The sequence below is a fragment of the Buteo buteo genome, chromosome Z (assembly GCF_964188355.1).
Source record: "Buteo buteo chromosome Z, bButBut1.hap1.1, whole genome shotgun sequence".
Classification (NCBI taxonomy): domain Eukaryota; kingdom Metazoa; phylum Chordata; class Aves; order Accipitriformes; family Accipitridae; genus Buteo; species Buteo buteo.
The window spans coordinates 11,675,667-11,690,148 of record NC_134204.1 but is presented as its reverse complement, the minus strand read 5'-3'; the positions used below and the strand labels follow the sequence as shown (position 1 = coordinate 11,690,148).

Below are 14,482 nucleotides of genomic sequence, written 5' to 3'. Positions count from 1 at the left end.
TGCCTGAGTACTTTTTGCTCTATGCCACGATGGACCCAAAGCAGCAACCAAATAAACCAAATACAACAGCCCAGACAATACAACACTTTGCAGAAGCTTCTGCCTCTGGAGAGGCCAACATAAAAAGCTATGCCAGAAGAATACTAGACTCATTACTGGAAGTGGCTGCCAATTGTCTTGGATCCCAGACCACTAGAAACCTTTAAAGTATCTCTTCAGGTAACATACAAATCAGATTTCTGACTAAAAACCCAGTGGCTGGTGGGTGGCTCCCACCAATTGCTCCAGAGGCAGGAGTCCAGGACTTGCTCCCCCGGTGCAGAGAGACCCTTCCAGACAAAAAAGAGAAAGGGCCTTGGGCTGGCTGTGGGCTGTGCAGCCCATTCACAATGCACTGGAGCCGCCATCCACATGGCTCTGCTACTCACCTCCAAAACACTGGGGCATGATCCCTCAGCCCAGCACAAACCTCAGGCTCCGCAGGTCCTTGCGAAGGGGCCGAAGCATCCGCCCCATCCGTGGCACTTCACGCTCCCAGCCCACTGCCTGCCTTTCCTTGGATGCTCGGACCCAGACCACCACCTGGTCCCGTTCAAGCAGCAGGGACAAGCCCCAGGGAGGATGCAGGAGAGATGGACGTACCTCCTCCACGCCTGGCCATTACAGCAAGCAGAAAGCTAGTCCTGCTGGGTTCTGCTCCACCCGAGCTGCAGTAAATGAGACTATTTACTGTACTCCCATTAGCGTGCAGCCCCTGGACCCCTGTACGGCCAGTCCCATTGTATTGTCAGCATTAATTAAGGCAGGCTCAAGCAGACGTCTCTGGCCTGTTCAGCTGGGACAGCCGGGGAGCAGCAGCGAGGAAGGAGACAGAGAGTCTCAGCTGTGGAGCTCTGTGCAGAACAAGGAGCGTTTGTTACCCAGGAGACTGGTTCCCACAGCAGAGAGGAGAATGGAAACTATTTCGGTGCCCTCCCCAGTCCTCCACGAGCACTGCCAACGCTGACGCCAGGAGGTATAAATGCTGGCAGGCTGAGTGCTTGCCTGCATCCCTGTCCCCGCCACAGGACACTGGCATTAACCAGTTCACTGACAGCAATGCCTGGCTTGTGTAGCAGACACGCACACCAGAGCGGATGGAGCCAGGGGGCCGTTTTGTTAAAAATTAGAGCAATGCAGCAGACAAGGGGGTCCCAGAGAAACATGCCTATTTACATTATCTGTTCCCAACATAAATATTTGTATCCTCCTCCCCAAGTCACCTTCCTCCCGCTCCCCCCACCCCAAGCTCATGCAGCCTTGCACCGCTGCAGCAAGCACCCCTTTGCTGCATCTGCCTCCCAGGATCTGCCCTTCTCAGCAACAGCACTAAAAACTGACGGGCTGTCCCAAAGCTTCATAGGTAGTAAGAGATTACAGGCACTAATGAGGAAGAAGAAAGCTCTTTCCTGGGGACTGTCTTCTAGGAGATGACGTCTCTTTGATCACAAAGATGAGTTGGTGCAAGAAGCAGAGCATGGCTGACTCCGCAGTCTCATGCATGGAGGGGAGCAGGGATGCTGCAGGCTGGCGACTGCTCCTCAGAGAAGCAAGGTGAGGGAGATGGAGGTGCCAGAACATGCCTGCCCCTACAATAACAGGGGTGCCTGCCCTGCTTGCCCTGGAGAGGTAAGGACAGGTGCTTCCCACACATCCCAGCACTGCAGCGTGCAGCTCGGCAGGAGAAAATTGCTTATCAAGCAACGTCAGTCTCATTACTCACAGGCATCCCAGGTGTCAGGCAGGGTTTTTGTCATGTCGCCTCCTTCCCCCTTGCTCCAAGGGTGTGAGAACTCAATGCACAACACGTTCTCCCACCTGTGAATTCCAGTAAGGAGGCACATCCCATTCCCAGTGCCGGGCTGCAGCAGAGGTCACCACTTCGGGGGAGCCCCATATGCTGCACTCACATTGGACATGAGCCGTGTGCGTACCTGGAGCACTCGCTGACAACAACCAGGACACAACTAGATCATCTAGGCGGAAAAAAGCCAAACATATTTCTGTCTTGGCCTTGGGCTCCTGCCTTCACATACCATGCAGGAACTGGCTGCTAAGGTCAGCACGTCCCCACATAGAAGAAGGAAGAAACCTTTCCACTTTTGCTGCAGTTGTACAGCAAAATCATCCACCAGCAGCCCAGGCTATTTGCTGCAAATCTGCTCTGGTGATCCGTGAACTGGAAACAGCTCAGCCCCAGATCCCAGCTGGCTGCCTGGGCTGTAGCTCTGACACCAAGCACCAGGCAGAAACAGGTCTGTACTCACCCCTCAGTGTCAGGCGTGATGCACAACCCACCCACCCTCACAACAGCCAGACAGCCCCAGGGCTGCCGCCTCTCCACTGCAGCTCATGGCTATAACCCAGTCTCCTCCTCAAGGATGGATATTTTGACCTAGCCCTCACTACCTGCAGCATGCCCATGCCTCTCAAGCAAACAGAAAGCGGTACAAGCAACAGCAAGCTCATCATCACAGCGGACAGTCTGTGCCTTGCTATCTGCAGGTGGAACAACACGAACATGCCTAGGCTACAGCTTCTGGCTCATCATGACCCCATCTGTAGCACGGCCACAGGAGGGGTGGACATCATCACTCTTTCCCATGTGCTGGACCACTCAGAAGCAAGGTGGGAGACATTCAGTGCCTCTCCACCTCACTCACTGATTGCTCAAGGCAGAAATCTGAATCCTCAAGAGATGGCAAGCCCATCCACCACTGCTGAGACCGTTTCAGGAATGCCAGAGAGGGACATCGGTCAGAGCTGAACTAAGAGCATGGTCCTGCTCGACTGGAGCAGGGGGCACCAGAACACAGAGGCCATCAGGAAAGCAGGAGGTGCTGAAAACTTTATAAAAATCCCGAGAAAGAAAAAGCAAAATCATTCCCCATCCCTGCCAACTCTGCCTTTCCAGGTCAATCAACATCCCTCTCTCAAACACACAGAGATCAATACAGGCTGATCGTTACCAACACGTGCTTGACAACTTTTCTGTTTGGTGGGAGCAAATTTGGGAATTTTTGAATGATGGGTCAGAATCGAAGAAGATTGAGAAAAGCACACATTAGCTTAGTGGCAATGCCTGCCCTCAGTCCTCACATTTCCCCAGGGGCTCACTAACTGATCCCCCCCACTAAGCCTGCCTTCCGAGGGGATCTGAGGACAGAGGCACAAGAGTCTGTGGGGTTATGCCAGTTGCAGACATGTTTGGAACAGCAGGATTCACCAGCCCCCCATGACGATCTTGCCCCAGCAAGCCCTGCCCACTGCCCAGAGCAGCAGTACTGATGTCTTCCGGACCAGCAACCCAAGGCAGGAGTCGCTCCTCCATAGAAGAAAATGGCTTGAGAAGAGAAAGCTGTTGCTGTTTTTTAAAAAAAAAAAATAAATTGGACATTCCTTGTTGTTTGCTAACTGTTTTCCAACAGAATTAATTCCCCAAATAAATTCCTCTGATGTTTAATTACATACTCTAAATTTCCAGCTTATCTTTATCCATGCACAGCTCACCCCTATTCACTCATGTTCCAAAAATGAGCTTTAACGTCAGCGTTTATCCAGTCTGTGTTTAAAGTTACATCATCTGAGTTCTTTAATCACTTCACATTAGGCAGGCTCTTCATTTCTTTGATACCAGTATCCCTTCTCTGGACCTGACCCAGTTTGCATACAGCCTTCAGAGAGAGACTGGAAATGTACACAGTTTTCCAAGCAAGGTCTCACCATGCCTTATGTTGTGGTTTAACCCCAGCCAGCAACTAAGCACCACGCAGCCACTCACTCACTCCCCCCCCATCCAGTGGGATGGGGGAGAAGATCGGAAAAAGAAGTAAAACTCGTGGGTTGAGATAAGAAAGGTTTAATAGAACAGAAAAGAAGAAACTAATAATGATAATGATAACACTAATAAAATGACAACAGTAGTAATAAAAGGACTGGAATGTACAAATGATGCGCAGGGCAATTGCTCACCTCCCGCTGACCAACACCCAGCTGGTCCCCGAACGGCGATTCCCCGCCCCCACTTCCCTGTTCCTATACTAGATGGGACGTCCCATGGTATGGAATACCCTGTTGGCCAGTTTGGGTCAGGTGCCCTGGCTGTGTCCTGTGCCAGCTTCTTGTGCCCCTCCAGCTTTCTCGCTGGCTGGGCATGAGAAGCTGAAAAATCCTTGACTTTAGACTAAACACTACTGAGCAACAACTGAAAACATCAGTGTTATCAACATTCTTCGCATACTGAACTCAAAACATAGCACTGCACCAGCTACTAGGAAGACAGTTAACTCTATCCCAGCTGAAACCAGGACACCTTAATACACTAAAATTTCCCCATCTCTGCTACAAATATTTTGTCCAACGTGTAACATTAGATGACATTTATCTTTTTTATAGCTGCCTCATACTAGCTGCTCATAGTTATCCTGCACATCACAGGTAGACCCTGGGTTTTCCCCCATCTCTCTCACTTTCCCCAGTGAGCTCCCAGCTGGAGCTGAACTTTTTGCTCATTTCTCATGCACACAACCATGCAATTTTGAACTATCTAGTTCCCATTTGTATTACTCCTTAAGTACATCCAAGCTCTTCCTGCTGAATAACCCTGAACTGCCTCTGATGATGCTTCCTAGCTTTGTGTCTTTAGGAAACATCACTAGTAAAATCTTACTTTTTAATGCTCAGAGCACTATTTGACGTATTGAATAGGTTCCATATTGAGGCTACTCTCTAATAACAACTTCCCTTCAGACCAGTAGTTCCTCTTTCAATATTCCAGTTATCTTCCTCTAGTCTGTTTACTGCTTCTCAGTTCTCAAAAGGTATTATGGATGGAAGAAGTCCACATGGGTTCACAGGGAGGCAGGACAAGCACTTGAGAGATCCATTTCAGCTTACTGAACAGATAAATATAATAGACTTAGCAAATCCCCTGGAAAAAAAAAATTATTAGGATATGAAACCTGCCTGCCCTGCTCCCCCTCCTCCCTAGCTGACCACCTGCAACCACTTTTGGAAAAATCATATTGGGCAAGGTGGTTCCTTCTTCCTTATCACTATCTTGATTTCCACCTTCCTGTATTAAGGTCAAATCTTTCCTAATGCTAGCAGCGGATGCCTCACTGCCCAAGAACAGAGGCTTTCACAAGCTCCATAAAAAGTCACAAGTACCAGATAGGGCTAGTGCTGGCAAGGCTCCCCACGGGGCTGGGCAGGGCTCCACATACCTCTACAATACAGAGACATCTACGGGGAAACCAAACCCAGCCCACAACCAGCTGTCTGCCTCCAGTCCCTTCCAGCCCAGGATTCCAGTATGTTCATACTCTTTTTCTAGGAAAGTGCTGCTACCAACATTTTACACGCAGGAGACTGGGGCAGCAAGGAGATGTGAATCACTTGGAAGGCTGTGGGAAAGGGAGAGCTGATCCTACAACTCCAGTGCCCAACTTTTAGCCCTAATACTCAGTACTGCCCAAGCAATAGCACAAAGCAATAGCTGAACATTTTTAGGCAGAGGGAAATCAGGACAGAAACAACACAGCAGCTACTGAATCATGCCTGAAGCCTCGGCTTCAGTCTGATAAACTGAACTCATAAAGCTGTACAGAAGACCTCGAATTAAAGCGAAGCCTGGACATAGCTGATCCAGCCCGAGATTTCAGAGTGTTTGAAGCAGGAGCTCAACTCTAACACCAACCCTGTTTCTTCAAGCACTCACTCAAATATTGATGATAAGCTGAGTGGGAATATAAACTCTTTCACCAAAGCCTTGGCAAAAGGAGCAGAAAGGGTATTATTACAAAAAAGGTAATGCCTTCTAATCCACCAACCAATTGCTCTGAGCAGCCCGTGGTAACAGCAGATATTAAGGTGTTACTGGCTTCACTCCTATTAAAAATATTTTTCAAAATGGGATCAATGCTGCCTCTACAGCACAATTTACCTAAATCATTAGTTTCACCGTAACTTAATAGTTCCCCACTGCCATGAGGAAAGCCTTAAGTTGCCACGTTATATACCATATTGGAGCTGGTGAATTTAGCAGCCGCAGTTCTGCTGTATTCACCAGTTTGTATTCTGACCTCAAATAAAAATTATATATTTCCAACTAAGCAGCCAAAAAGCTGCAGGGCTGAGCTGAATCCGCAGCCCTGAAATGGTTCACTGTCTAGATACTAAGCACAACCACAGATTGCTGTGTACACAGCACGCACTGCTCAAGGAAGGTGACTGCCTACGGTTCCCATGATGTATACCAAAGTGACATTCCCTTCTCACTCCAGGGGCATTGCCTGGCTGACTCAAAGTGTGGGTGACTGCACTGCAAACAAGCTTCAGCTCACGGAGACTGCAATGGAAAGGATGTAGCAGGAAAGGGGCAAACAGACGAGAAGAAAAACACCACTGTTGGACACAAGAGAGGCCACATCCAAGAATGGAAAAAGCCTCCTGCCCTCCTGCTTCAGTACTGAGTCATAAATATTCCAGTTTTCCAAGGCAAACTGCTCTGGATTTCACACAGAGTTTCATACTTTCCAAGGCAAGTATGAAAACTGCTCTGGATTTCATGCAGAAAAACCCACATTCACCTCCCTCTGTGCATGTCAAAGCACTTACCTGCCATCACGGCTCAGAGCAACAGCAAAAGTCAAGCAATGAGATTTGTCAACTCACCACAAAGCGAGTTCCTAGCAGACCTCCCTGTTCTCAAACACTCCCACCTTTGCAACGAAGCCCAGGGAGCTCATAACCAACAGCTGATTTATTGGAGACATGTGATATTAATTATGGTTGTTTACACTTATTTCTTTCCTCTAAGTTTCTCCATTTACCACCCAAACTGGACATGCAGTGCTGCTCTGCAGTGTTACCTGCCCCAGCTGGCTATGTTTTAGTGGCAAATAAAGCAATGTCTAGACAGCTTGTGCTTCTGCAAAGCACTCTATGATTAAAAGGGACTATTGAAGGGACACTGAAAACCCACCCACTAGCACCAATGCTACAGCACAATATTGGGAGGACTCCAGTGCCACCCAAGAGACTGTCTGTGCTCCTGAGCACCCACATCCCAGTAGGCACCTAGAAAACCTGCAAAGGGGAGAGGAAACAGGACTACTGAAAACTTCTGCTAAAAAGCATCTGTAATGCAGGCTTGTAACTAAATCCTGGAGACCCTGTTCACCACTTCACCACTTCTGCATTTAACCTGCTGGCTCTCAGATGGAGCAGTTTTTTACTTGTCATCTGTATTGTCTACAGTACCGATACTGTTAGCTGAAGGGATAAGGTCTATACATAAACAGCAAAGTGACATAAATTATAATCATCACCATGACACCTCACACAGCACAGATTGCACATCCCCACCCATAATCATCATGCATGACCTGCTCATTCAGAAGGGATCTGTGGTTACCGTAGATCACAGGCTGAACTTGAGTAATAGGGGCATTTTGCTCTGAAGCAGACAAACAGTATGTAGGGCTGTATGAATAGGCATGTCATATGCAAGATGTGGAGTAATCCTTCCTCTCTGCCCAACACTGGCACGTGCCTCACAGACATGTTCTATATGGACAAACTGGTGCTAGTTCAAAGACAGCAAGGAAAACCAGAAAGGACTAAATTGCAAAGCAAGCAGGTTAGTTCTCTGTAGAAAACTAGGGGGTACATGAAAGCCATTCTGAAATGTGTAAAAGGCTGCTGCCAAGGGCAAGTGAATAAGCTGTTCTCCATATCCTCAACAACAGGAATAAGCTCCCTGAGGGGCAGCCAGGGAAGTTTAGGTTAGACATAAGGTGTAACAGACAAGACTAGCCGTTCATTATTCCACCAAAAAAGGACAGTAGTCAGGAGGTAAGACTGGTTTTCTTAACATTTGGCATGGTCTTGTCTGTTTTAAAAGCTCTTTGCTTTACTTATTTAGAGGCATGCATTCCTATTAATTTTCACAGGCCCTTAGTGTCAGAAATTGGAAATTTATTATTCTGGCTTTGCTGCTGAAGAGATGCCCATCTTAGGGTCTTGGCCAACCCAGAGAGCCATGGCATCAGGAGATACCGATAGAGGGATCTAAGAAGCAGGATGCAGCAGATAATGTCCCAGTCACTGCGAGCTTCTAGAGAGATAAAGAAACAAAAGGAATGGCATAGCCCGAGTCCACTATGCCTGAGTCAGGGAGATGTAATTATATAGCTTCTGGAGGTCTTATTCTTGTATGATTTCTGTTTGACTCAGAGGAGCTGGAAGCCTCTAATGCAGGATTAAAAGCTCAGAGTAGTTTAGTTTGTGAGGCAGAATACCCACAGAAGCAGAAACACACTCCTGTAAAGACACAGCCAAGACACTCTACAGGAACAGCCTGAGAGTGGAAAAGCATCCCATGCCAGCTGATCTGGTAGCTAATCCACCTGGCTGATAAAAACAGACACCTTTTTTTTTTCTTCATAAATAGAATATGCTTAGCACCAGCTTTCAGCCAGTGGATTCATCCTCCTTTCACCCACCACAGTGAAGAAACTTTTTCTCATGAATTCAGTCTTGTTGAAGATGATCCTTGACCACAGCTGAGAACCCTTCTAAGTTTCTCTCTGGTTATTATTAACCTCTTCCCATCTAATAGAGCAGGCTGTCCTGGATCATCAGTCAGCTGTACTCGAAGTCTCCATGTCAGGTCAGCCCATGATTAAACAACCTTTTGGCTGTATGTGCTTATTGGTGTATGCTTAATTGGCGCAAAGAGTCTGATCTGCAGCACCTAGCTGCCGTGCAGCCAGTTGTGCAAGGTCTACCTCCTCCAAAAGACATGTTCCGCCAACAGGCAGCCATCCCGTACAGAGGCAGGCATACAGGGGGAGAACTGGGAAGTACGTGCCTGCTGACTGCCTGCAACAATTTTGCTCAGGTTGGAGAAAGACCCACAGCGAAGGAAGGAAATGCTACAGGGATAAAGGGGATCCATGCGTGGGAGAAAATCCTGCCATGTTCTTTAAAATAGAAAATAAAAGCTGGCAGAGGCAGGCCACAAAGTCAAAGCAGGTCACAGGAGATGCCTGACAAACACGCCAAGCTTAGATTGTGTTGGACAGACTGAAACAGGGCTCAACCTCATATGAAGCAGATGAAAGTGCTGGGACACACTCCTCTTGGGGGCTCCCCGTGGAGACATCTCAGCACTTCAGGACCAGCTGGAAACCATGGTCTGGGGCTCTGGCACCACACAGAAGACTCTTGAGAAACATCCAGTGAAGAGGTGCTTAAAGGCAACGAACAAGGTCATGTGTCCCCATGCACCCCAGACACATTCCGATCAGGGGAACAAGAGCATGCCAGGGTGGAGAGAGCCCTGAAAGAGCCCTCAGAAGCTCTGTAATGTATGATGGTACACAGAGCCTTGGCTCAGGCCTAATAAGCAGCAACGATGATGACTCAGAGAGCTCCTTTGTTGGCTGGACATGGGAAAGGAACGGGAAGGAGCAGAGGAACGGAGGAGCAGGAAGCCCCTGATGAAGGACTGATTGCCCAGAGCATGTTCCTGGAAAACCAGAAACATGCTTTTCATCTCCATGACGTGTTTCCATCTCTGGACAATTCTGAAGTCTGTGCTTTCAATACATACTTAAGAAAGTACTCTGTCGTGTGCACAGACCCTGCGTGTGCCCCTCAACACATAGCAAGGAAAAGAGAAGACCAGCTAAATGGTGATACAGGGAGGAAGGCTAGCAAGGGCTGAGATGTGAGGTGCAACAGTCCAAGCCAGAAGTTGAGTGCCTGCTCTGCTCTCACTCATTCTCAGGGCAACGGCCAGAGAAAACTCTCAGTCATGATGTTCTAAGAGGACCTGCTCTCCATCCCTGGGAACATCTGCCAGAATCAGGAATCCCATTATCAGAGAAGGTGAAGCATGGAGCGCCAAACAGGGCTTGTGACCTTTTTAGCAATTTTTGCACATCTGCTGCTTTCACAGCAACTTTCTGTATCAGCTCAAAATAAATCCAGCCCTTCTGAAAGTAAAGTACTCAGAGATTGCACAAGCATCTGGCCCTCCCTGTACAAAGCCAGAAACTAGCACAGATGTATCTGGGGGCACAAACGTGGAGGCCAAGGAGCTATAGAAGGGGATTAATGCTGTAGTCCTGAACCCCAGCATCTGAAAGAGAAGCATGGTCTCCCCTGTCCATGACACTGCTGCTTTCAACTCTGAGCAACTAGGTAAGCCCAAGCATTCTCCCCAAGTTCGCAGACAGGAGACATCTTGGCTCTTTTCCTCTTCTTCTGTGTGCAAGGCTCTGTATTAAGCCATGTAACAGCAATGGGTGCGCCAGTCCCACAGGGTAACTTCTCCTTCATCCCATGTTAGACCAGGCAAGAGTGGAGCCACATCATCTACCTGCAGGAAGGAGCATCTCTGTCTTCAGATGGGGCTTCTATGAGCATGAGCCCTCCGAGAAGCCTTTCTGTGAGCTCTAGGCTCCATACACTGAACACAAGTACTCTGGGGTCTGCTGCTTTCTAGTGGGGTCTCCTGTTTTGCAGCACGCAGCAGGGGCTGAAGCTGCAGCAGCATGAGAGCAGCTGAACTGCATACCTAGCATAGGACTTGACCAACACCAGGTGAAACCCAGCCTGAGGGAAACAAACTGCAGCGTCCAGCTCCGCAGCGGGATGGTGCATCCTGCACTGGCTACACAGCCCAAGGAGCATGGCTCCCCAGCAATCTCTGCCGTGTGGTCCGGTTTTCAGTTATAGGCACTGACCACACCATGAAAAGGGCAGAATTTTGGAATAACTTTTGTGTTTATATGGATAGCAAGAATGTCTAGACCTATAGCTATTAATTCAACATACAGATTTGATACGCCTTCCACAATTAAACTTATCTCCAGCTACCAGTCCTTGGGATAAACCTAACACAGGGGCAGAATGCCTCCATATGCCATTGCTACAGCCCATAACTTTTTAGGGAAGCAGCTAGCTCTGGCCAGTGGCAGGGACCTGGCAGCAGGCTAGATTAAAGCTCAGGTTAACCCCTCCTGGAATTCAGGTGCCTCTCATTAGACCTAGCGATAATACTCAGAACACACAGGGAAAGCTCAATAGCAAATAACCTAATTAGAAGTGAAAGTTTCACATCCTCTTCGTGACCAGCACATCTGCTGAACCCGAGGGCCAGCGTCCCCTGTGGTCAGCAGGGCAGCAAGAAGAGGAAAACTTGGGGAGCCCTGCCGGACCCCCTCCTGCTGCTCCCTCCCAAGGGTCCAAGGCTGCTCTCTGTGGAAGATTCCCAACACTTTGAATGAAATGATGCCAGCATTTGGGCAGGGCTTGGTGTTATTTTTAACACTTGCTCACATAACTCTTTGGATGAATCCTGGGAAGAGCTTGTCACCAAAATAGTATACTGTGGGCACTATTTATACACCCACTGGCAGCACAGCAGGGTATGCTATGGAGGGAAAGCTAGAGGACCCCCCTCCCTCCTCACAGCTTAGCAGCTAGGAATATAGGGGAGCCCTGAAACATGGTTTGTTTGGCCTAGTTCTCAGAAGTGAACCACCACCTGCAGAAGGCTTGATATCCTTGTCTGTCCTGTTTAAGAGACTCTCGTCTACATGGGAGGGAAGCCCAGGTACAGCAAGCTTGGGGATGATGGACGGCTGTGTGCACAGGGGCAGGCACATCCCAGCTGCTGTGGACTAAAAAGGGAACTGTTGTGACTAAAGACCAGCTAGGTCAGAAGAAAGTGCTGCTGCCCTCCTATTTTATCTGTCCTTTGCTACTCCAGGGAAATCCATCAGGAGCAGGGTGTCTTGGTCATCATGTCTTTTCCCTATACAGCTCCAGTAAAGGTGTGCAGTGGCGGTGGAAGGTGGAGCATTAGATACCAGTGAGGTTCACTGGAAGGAAGGCACCAGACTAACAAAACTGACTCTCCTTCAACCCTAGGGACAACAGCAGCCTCAGGCTTTTCCATATCAAAACAGCTTGCCCAAAGGCACTGAAGGAAAAAAAACCCAACCCTTTTGAGACTATCCAGGGAAAGGAGGCTCTTCCCCTGTCTAATTTTCTGAGGTAAAAATAACTTCTCTAAAGCCATTTCTGTACCTATTGAACTTCCTTAATTTTTGCCTTCTGTGAGTTTCTTCTCCCTCCCCTTTCTCCCAAGACACATTCAGACTGCTCCCTACTTTCACATCTCCTGCAGAAGCAGGTGACATAACATGCAGAACATGCACAGGATGCTGCACGAGAACAGAGAAGACAGGCTCTGGAGCACCAGCACACCATCCTGGAGTAGAAAGGGAGCCAGAGTTTGATTTTCCAGCGTGTAGGTAAAAAGAAAATGGATATATGAATTTTATTTCCATGTAATAGAGGCTACAGCCTGAGCAGCATACTCACTGTTCATCAGAGCTACAGAACAATGCAAAATAAAACCACATACACACTACTAATGGAAGCACGTTCTCCGGGCAGGGGCAGGACTGGCCACATTACTTTTAGCAGAACAAATGGAAGGGATCAGCTCCTACCTTGCCAGATGCAATCCCCCCAGATCATGGGCTTGGCTCACTGCAGCTGGAAGCTGGGTGCAGCAGCAATGGTATGAGAGCAGCAGGAAGAATATAGCATGCAGAGCCAGTGATAATCCAAAGCAAAACCAGCTTGTCCCCGCGTCGGCTCAGGGATCAGCGAGCCATGCTTTGGGGAGTCTCTGCAGGCAGCTCCCCTGTTGCTGCAGAATGACAGGCGAGAGGCAACATGACAAGGCACTTCTTCCAGATAGGAGCTGGCTCAGGGATTCCTCCAGCTGCCAGTCACCTGCCTCTCCTCGGGCACAGCGGTGCCAGGGTGCTGGTCTCACTCACAGAGCATGTGGGCAGGAGAGAAAAGCGAGGGCTGCAGGCTGCTGGCAATGCAAGGGCCAGATTGCTAATGAAAGCCCCAGTGTAAATACAGATGCACTCTGGAGAGGACTATGGCAGAAATGCAGCTCGTGTTACAGAGAGCCATTTACAGCGAGCTCAGAAAGAAGCGAGCGTGATGGGGCTGTGTGGGCTGACTCCACGGTCTGCCTGCTCAGGCAGGGGGGTGGGAGGGCAGCTGCCTGTGAGGGGAGGCTGTGGGGTGAAGTGACCACTAGCATGGGAAGACTCCCCCAACTCACACTCTCTAGCAGCTCCTACAGCTCCATACACAGCACGTAATGCAAACCTATAAAATTTTCCATCCTACGCCCCACCTGGGACAGCCCCAGGCCCACACCTTCTCTGGTGCACAGTGCTGCAGCAGCCCATCACGCCTGGGAGGAAGGTTGATCAGAGCATTGCTCCATCCGTGTGTGTGACCAGCTCATGGTGCAGGAGCCCATTCCTGTTGTCCAGGCACTCTCCCCACGCTCAGGGCTCCACATCTTTGGGACTTACCCTCTCTCTCCAGTTCACTGCCTTTGGCACCTCTTGCTAGGATTCTTCTTTCCTTGCTATGTCAGGGTAACTTGCAAGCTGTATTGCAACTGGATTTACACCAAGTAAGGAAGATGGAGGATAGGGACTAGCTTGGCAAAGAAGCAATGTGTCGAAAGGTTTGGGGGCTTTGCCTCCGTTGTGCCCACAATTGGAACCAGCAGTAGAGAGGTTTTGCAGGTTTCAGCCACTGCCCATTAAACGAGCACTGGAAGACCTCAGCAAGAGGCTGAGAAGGAGCTGTTTCAGGATGCATACCATAGCGGGCATAGCCTATTTTCAGTAAGCCCAGTGCCAGACAGCCATATAGCTCATTCCAGTGACCTCTGGGTGCAACTGGTGACAGAGGACAGGGAGTTCATGTAGTTCTGAAGCAACTGAGGTCTGTTCTGTAGAGGCTGGGGGGACCTCCTTTGAAAAAATATTGCCTATCCTCAAAAGACCAAGTGTGAAAACAGTTGACTTGGGCAATGTCATCAGTGAGTGCTATTAAAAACCTAGCTTCAAGGAGAGCACAGGGACCCCAAAGTAATAAGTGTATGTCCTGGTGATACCTACCAGAGAGGTGAAGCGAGCTGGGCATCAAGCCAGCTTGAAATGCTCCCTGTTAATGAGAGCAGCCAAGTTGTATTATCTATTGCCTCCTCTCTCCAGCAAACTGCTGGTAGAGCGGCAACCCCTCCACACAAGTGGGAAAGCAAGGTTATTGGACTTAAAACTCCCCATTCCTGCAAATGACGATATCCCTTCCCTGGGCTGACAGTGCCTGCAATGAGGAAGGTGCTGTATGCTTTCCCCCTCCACAGTGCAGAGGTTCTCCACCGCAGCCCAGCCCAGCTGACCTTGGTATGAGGCAACCCTCCTGGCATTGAGCTACCCTTGCACAAGAGAAAGGGAAAACTTCCCAATGTAACAACAGCGAATCTGGTACAAGGTGCAGCTCCCCAGGTCTGTCCGAGACAAAATACAGCCAGGAC

The 14,482-nt window shown here is 49.1% G+C and overlaps 1 protein-coding gene across 8 annotated transcripts in view; it reads right to left on the bottom strand.

Moving 5' to 3' along the window:
• The window catches only part of RUSC2 (RUN and SH3 domain containing 2), a 62,360-nt gene that overhangs the window by 39,388 nt on the left and 8,490 nt on the right, over positions 1-14,482 (bottom strand). The window contains exon 1 of one of the 8 annotated variants that reach the window (XM_075019465.1): positions 12,573-12,928. The exons of the other annotated variants lie outside the window; for them this stretch is intronic. The gene's annotated coding sequence lies outside the window, so the exon portion shown is untranslated. Of the gene's footprint in view, positions 1-12,572; positions 12,929-14,482 lie in introns of those variants that run through there. 8 annotated transcript variants of the gene reach the window in all.